We start from the raw sequence: 7,623 nt of genomic DNA, 5'->3' as shown, positions 1-7,623 counted from the left end.
CCAAGGCTGTTCTTGGTCACCGATTCTGTTCATAACTTTTATGGACAGAATTTCTAGGCGCAGTCAAGGCGTTGAGGGGTTCCGGTTTGGTGGCTGCAGGATTAGGTCTCTGCTTTTTGCAGATGATGTGGTCCTGATGGCTTCATCTGACCAGGATCTTCAGCTCTCACTGGATCGGTTTGCAGCCGAGTGTGAAGCGACCGGAATGAGAATCAGCACCTTCAAGTCCGAGTCCATGATTCTCGCCCGGAAAAGGGTGGAGTGCCATCTCCGGGTTGGGGAGGAGACCCCGCCCCAAGTGGAGGAGTTCAAGTACCTAGGAGTCTTGTTCAAGAGTGGGGGAAGAGTGGATCGTGAGATCGACAGGCGGATCGGTTCGGCGTCTTCAGTAATGCGGATGTTGTACCGATCCGTTGTGGTGAAGAAGGAGCTGAGCCGGAAGGCAAAGCTCTCAATTTACCGGTCGATCTACGTTCCCATCCTCACCTATTGTCATGAGCTTTGGGTCATGACCGAAAGGATAAGATCACGGGTACAAGCGGCCGAAATGAGTTTCCTCCGCCGTGTGGCGGGGCTCTCCCTTAGAGATAGGGTGAGAAGCTCTGCCATCCGGGAGGAGCTCAAAGTAAAGCCGCTGCTCCTCCACATGGAGAGGAGCCAGATGAGGTGGTTCGGGCATCTGGTCAGGATGCCACCCAAACGCCTCCCTAGGGAGGTGTTTAGGGCTCGTCCAACCGGTAGGAGGCCACGGGGAAGACCCAGGACACATTGGGAAGACTATGTCTCCCGGCTGGCCTGGGAACGCCTCGGGATCCCCCGGGAAGAGCTAGACGAAGTGGCTGGGGAAAGAGAAGTCTGGGTTTCCCTGCTTAGGTTGTTGCCCCCGCGACCCGACCTCGGATAAGCGGAAGAAGATGGTTGGATGGATGGACTATTTACATTGTAGCTCAGGGCTGTCAAACTCATTTTACATCGGGGGCCACATTGAGAAAATCTACTCCAAAGTGGGCCAAACTGGCTTGATAACTTGAAAATAAAGACAACTTCAGATTGTCTTCGTTTAAAAATAGAACAAGCTCATTCTGAAATTGTACAAATCATAATGTTGTTGCGTTTTTTTTTTACACTTACATGTTGTGGTTGATACTATTCTATCTTTATTTGTTGTTATTTATATTTTCTGAATAAATGATGTGATAATGGTCATCTGTTAACTCCATCCATCCATTTCCTACCGCTTATTCCCTTTGGGGTTGCGGGGGGTGCTGGTGCCTATCTCAGCTACAATCGGGCGGAAGGCGGGTTACACCCTGGACAAGTCGCCACCTCATCGCAGGGCCAACACAGATAGACAGACAACATTCACATTCACATTCACACACTAGGGACCATTTAGTGTTGCCAATCAATCAATGAGTTAACATCTGTGTTAATTTTCAATCAAGATAAAAAAATATGTATATCAAAATCAAATTACAGGATTTTATTTATGTAGTTTGATCATTTTCCTCGACTGATGCGCGAACATCGTGTGGTTGATACATTTTTTTGCATATGTAGCATATTCTACAAAGAATTGCTATGGTGACATCTAGTGGACACATTTAGAATAGCAGTTTATTCCATTCAAAAATGTTGGCTCATTTTTATACTTGGCAAACTCATCCCGCGGGCCAGTTAAACCTGTTTACGGGCCTGATCCGGCCCACGGGCCTTACGTTTGACACCCCTGTTGTAGCTTGTCACTGAAGGCATGAAAGCTATGAATGAACACATGTGGAGTTATGTACGTAACAAAAACAAGTGACAAACTGAAAACAGGTTTTCTTTCTTCAAAATAGCCACCCTTTGCTCTGATTACTGCTTTTACTCTTGGCATTCTCTCGATGAGCTTCAAGCACACCTGTGAAGTGAAAACCCTTTCAGGCGATTACCTCTTTAACCTCATCGAGACAGAACCAAGAGTGTGCAAAACTGTAATCAGAGCAAAAGGTGGCTATTTTGAAAAAAACTAGACTATAAAACAAGTTTTCAATTATTTCACCTTATTTTTACCTTACATCTACAATGTAAATAGAATAGAATATAATAGATCTTTATTGTCATTGTACATTGTACTACGCAATTGCAAACAAATGTATTTAGTGCAAATTAATAATGACACATAGAAAAACTTTAGAACATGGTACTAAGATCAATAGATTAAAAAAATACATGAAAAAATTTAAAATACCAAGCACACTGCTCACATGCATAGCCATCCATCCATTTTCTACCGCTATTCCCTTTGGGGTTGCGGGGGGCGCTGGAGCCTATCTCAGCTACAATCAGGCGGAAGGTGTGGTACACCCTGGACAAGTCGCCCCTCATCGCAGGGCCAACACAGATAGACAGACAACATTCACACTCACATTCACACACTAGGGACCATTTAGTGTTGCCAATCAACCTATCCCCAGGTGCATGTCTTTGGAAATGGGAGGAAGCCGGAGAACCCAGAGGGAACCCACGCAGTCACGGGGAGAACATGCAAACTCCACACAGAAAGATCCCGAGCCCGGGATTGAACCCAGAACTACTCACAGTCACTCGTTTTTATGCCTTGTCATAATAGTGATGAAAATAAGGAAAACACATTGAATGAGAAGGTGTGTCCAAACTTTTGGCTTGTACTGTATATAATATGGCCCTGCGATGAGGTGGCGACTTGTCCAGGGTGTACCCCGCCTTCCGCCCGATTGTAGCTGAGATAGGCGCCAGCGCCCCCCGCGACCCCAAAAAAGGGAACAAGCAGTAGAAAATGGATGGAAAATGGATGTATATAATATAATATAATATATATAATATAATAAATAAATATAAATGTATTTTGTGCACAATAAAAGTTTGTGCTTGTTGGCTCTTATCTATATTAACACTCAATAATTACTACTTTCTGCAGTCAGACGGAGGCGCTCTCTTCCGCTCTCTCAACCTTCTGCACATTCAACTTTTTTTCTACACTCGCTCAGAATTTTGCTCTTCCCCAGCAGGTTCCTGTGTTGTGACCGCACGAGCAAAATAATTTGGCATTCGCAAGATCTTTTCGCCCACAACTTTTTGGCACTGTATTAGAATGACACGACAACTTGCAAACAAGGAAACGGTGCACAGATGATAGATAATTGCAAACAAACTTGCACAACACTACAGAGTTGACCTGAAAACAGACGAGTTTCTGGTGGAAATAAAATGTTTTACCAGGAAACAATGACTCGGCCTTTTTTTTTTTTTTCCAGAATTTTTGCACTTGCACATTTTTTTTGCTTACAACTTGTTGTTGCTGTATTAGAAATGCACAGCAAATACTGAAGAAACTGAAATGGTTGAAAAGCAATACTGTTGGTTTCCTGTTACTACTGTAATGGTAATTTAAGGCATTTTAGGCATAATTCAAGGCAACTCGTCGTGTTTGGAGGAAGAACAATACTGAGTTGCATCCCAAGAACACCATAACTACTGTGAAGCATGTGGGTGGAAACATCATGCTTTGGGGCTGTTTTTCTGCTAAGGGGACAGGACTATTGATCCGTGTTAAGGAAAGAATGAATGGGGGCCATGTATCGTGAGATATTGAGCCAAAACCTCCTTCCATCAGTGAGAGCTTTGAATGGTTGACCAAATACTTATTTTCCACCATAATTTACAAATAAATTCTTTAAAATTCCTACAATGTGAATCCCTGGATTTTTTTCACATTCTGTCTCTCACAGTTGAAGTGTACCTATGATGAAAATTACAGACCTCTGTCATCATTTTAAGTGGGAGAACTTGCACAATCAGTGGCTGACTAAATACTTTTTTGTCCCACTGTATCAGAAATAGTATTCATGATTTCAGATTTTTCCATTTTTCTGTAAACAGCCCTTAAAGAAAAATGTTAAGACATCCTGGTATAATGCAAAACTAGGCCTGTAGACTAATTATCCATCCATCCATTTTTTCTACCGCTTGTCCTTTTTTGGGATCGCGGGGGGTGCTGGAGCCTATCTCAGCTGCATTCGGGCGGAAGACGGCGTACACCCTGGACATGTCGCCACCTCATCACAGGGCCAACACAGATAGACAGACAACATTCACACTCACATTCCCACACTAGGGCTAATTTAGTGTTGCCAATCAACCTATCCCCAGGTGCATGTCTTTGGAGGTGGGAGGAAGCCGGAGTACCCGAAGGGGAACCCACGCAGTCACGGGGAGAACATGCAAACTCCACACAGAAAGATCCCGAGGGTTTGAACTCAGGACTTCTCAGGACCTTCGTATTGTGAGGCAAATGCACTAACCCCTCTATCACCGTGCTGCCCGTAGACTAATTAAAGGAGACATTTGTTACAATTTCAAAAGTGTTAAAACCAATAAAAATCAGTTCCCAGTGTCTTATTTTATTTTCAAAGTTTTTTTCAAAATGTTACCCATCATGGAATATACCGAAAAAAGGCCTGATTTTTGCTATCTTTAAATCCATCGTCCATTTTCTGTGACGTCATTTAGTGATGCCAACATGGAGGATAGCACAGCAAGATATAGCGACATTAGCTCGGATTCAGACTCGGATTTCAGCGGCTTAAGCGATTCAACAGATTACGCATGTATTGAAACGGATGGTTGGAGTGTGGAGGCAGATAGCGAAAACGAAATTGAAAAAGAAACTGAAGCTATTGAGCGAATAGCTATCGAAGCTATTCAGCGATCTCCTTCTAACCAACGATTGCATCTTTCGACCACTGGAGCAACTTAAATCCCTCGATTGGTAAGTGTTTGTTTGGCATTAAATGTGGGTGGAGGGAAAGGCTGGATACAAATATAGCTACAAATGTACATACAGCTAACCTAAATATCATGTTAGCATCAATTAGCTGGCAGTCATGCCGTGACCAAATATGTCTGATTAGCACAGAAGTCAACAACATCAACAAAACTCACCTTCGTGATTTTGTTGACTTCATCGTTGGAAATGCATCTGCTTTGAGTGTCGCAGGGTATCCATACATCTCTGTGCCATGTCTGTCGTAGCATCGCCGGTAAAATGTGCAGACGAGGGACTTTCGGATCTTTTGACACTGGTGCAACATGAATCCGTCAATTTTTATGTGTTTGTTTGACATTAAATGTGGGTGGAGGGAAAAGCTGGATGCAAATATAGCTACAAGTGTACATACTGCTAGCTTAAATAGCATGTTAGCATCGATTAGTTGGCAGTCATGCTGTGACCAAATATGTCTGATTTGCACATAAGTCAATAACATCAACAAAACTCACCTTTGTGATTTCGTTGACTTTATCGTTGGAAATGCATCTGCTTTGAGTGTCGCAGGATATCCACACATCTCTGTGCCATCTCTGTCGTAGCATCGCCGCTAAAATGTGCAGAGGAGGGACTTTCGGATCTTTTGACACTGGTGCAACATGAATCCGTCAATTGGTATGTGTTTGTTTGGCATTAAATGTGGATGGAGGGAAAGGCTGGATGCAAATATAGCTACAAATGAGGCATAACGATGCAATATGTATATACAGCTCGCCTAAATAGCATGTTAGCATCGATTAGCATGCCGTGCTAATCGATGCACACCCCACGTAAGACAACTTGAATCCGTCCCTGTTTGTGTTGTTACACCCTCCGACAACACACCGACGAGGCATGATGTCGAAAAAAGGAAAATAACAGAGCTGATTTGACTCAATGTTTGTAATGTGTTTGAGAAAATGGTCATCGCCCCGAGAGCGAATAATAGAAAGGCGTTTAATTCGCCAAAATTCACCCATTTAGAGTTCGGAAATCGGTTAAAAAAATATATGGTCTTTTTTCTGCAACATCAAGGTATATATTGACGCTTACATAGGTCTGGTGATAATGTTCCCCTTTAATTATTTTAAACTATATTTGACTTGTCCAAGGTGTACGCCGCCTTCCGCCCGATTATAGCTGAGATAGGCTCCAGCGCCCTCCGCCACCCCGAAGGGAATAAGCGGTAGAAAATGGATGGATGGATATATTAGTATATAATGATAGATGGTAGTGGCTTCACGGTGGCAGAGGGGTTAGTGCGTCTGCCTCACAATACGAAGGTCCTGCAATCCTGGGTTCAAATCCAGGCTCGGGATCTTTCTGTGTGGAGTTTGCATGTTCTCCCCGTGAATGCGTGGGTTCCCTCCGGGTAATCCGGCTTCCTCCCACCTCCAAAGACATGCACCTGGGGATAGGTTGATTGGCAACACTAAATGGTCCCTAGTGTGTGAATGTGAGTGTGAATGTTGTCTGTCTATCTGTGTTGGCCCTGCGATGAGGTGGCGACTTGTCCAGGGTGTACCCCGCCTTCCGCCCGATTGTAGCTGAGATAGGCGCCAGCGCCCCCCAAAAGGGAATAAGCGGTAGAAAATGGATGGATGGATAGATGATAGTACTGTTTACTCAGACTGCCTCATATTGGTACTTTGTTTGAGTTCCTTACTCATTTATTAAGTAAAAGAGAAGGATATGTTCCTATGATTGTGCGTTATTGTCCGAAGAAAGATTCACACGCTGCAGCTGTGGGCCATATTGTTTTTCAGCCCTGTTGACTATCACCATTTGGAGGAAATTATCAACACATACAACGAGGGGATTCTTTGGTCTCTAGGATGACATTAAGTCAAATAGTAGTCCTAAATGTATATTTAATGTATCCTTAATGGCTCTTGTAATGGCTCTTGATGCCGTATAATGAGTCACTAGGGAATGAACCGTACAGAGCTAATGAATACAAGCATTGAGACACACAGTCCACCTCCTGGTCCTCCGCAATTAGCACTATAGTGTCGTTTGTCATCGTGTGCACTCCCTCGACACTTAAAAGTGTTCAAACCTCCTTCCGAAATGCTGGCATATGGGGGAAGGCAATAAGAGAAAAAGCTGCTGCAATCTTTTTTTTTTTCCTTTTTATCAAAGTGGGCCCTCTCATTCTGGCTCGGGAAGTCTCTGTAGCATAATGCGATCCAGCTTTGGGAAACAAGTGGAAAATGGCTGGAGGCTTGAACAACTAATGAATACTGAGAAGTGGAGTGCAACACATTTGTAGTGGGCTGCTACCGAATGTGCACCTGAGAATGCCGGCTCACTTATTATAATCTGTGGGTCAAAAATGCATACAATTATTGTAACATATTTTAAGAAACATAGACAATCATTCACAGTGATGAACACTAACATTGTTTTATGTATTTAACCTCATGGTTACAAAATGATAGATTTTTGTTCTTTACAGCAGTGGTGCCCAACCTTTTTGTATCCACGGACCGGTCGACGCTTAATAATTTGTCCCGCGGCTTCTTTTTTTTATATATTTTTTTAATTGTTATTTTTCTTTGTCATTAAAAAGGGAAGTTTTTTTGATTGGTGCACTAATTGTAAGCGTATATTGTGTTTTTTTAAGTTGATTTAATAAAATATTTAAAAAATAAATAAAATAAAAAATATATATATATATATATATTTTTTTTTTTAAATGAAAATGAATGAAAAATTCTTCTGCAGCCCGGTACCCATCAAGCCACGTCCACTGCTTTACTTTATAGCCAAAAGGCACATTCTAACACTTAACA

Source organism: Nerophis ophidion, linkage group LG01 (genome assembly GCF_033978795.1).
Source record: "Nerophis ophidion isolate RoL-2023_Sa linkage group LG01, RoL_Noph_v1.0, whole genome shotgun sequence".
Lineage (NCBI taxonomy): Eukaryota > Metazoa > Chordata > Actinopteri > Syngnathiformes > Syngnathidae > Nerophis > Nerophis ophidion.
The sequence above is the reverse complement of the archived record's forward strand: the minus strand, read 5'-3'. Positions refer to the sequence as shown.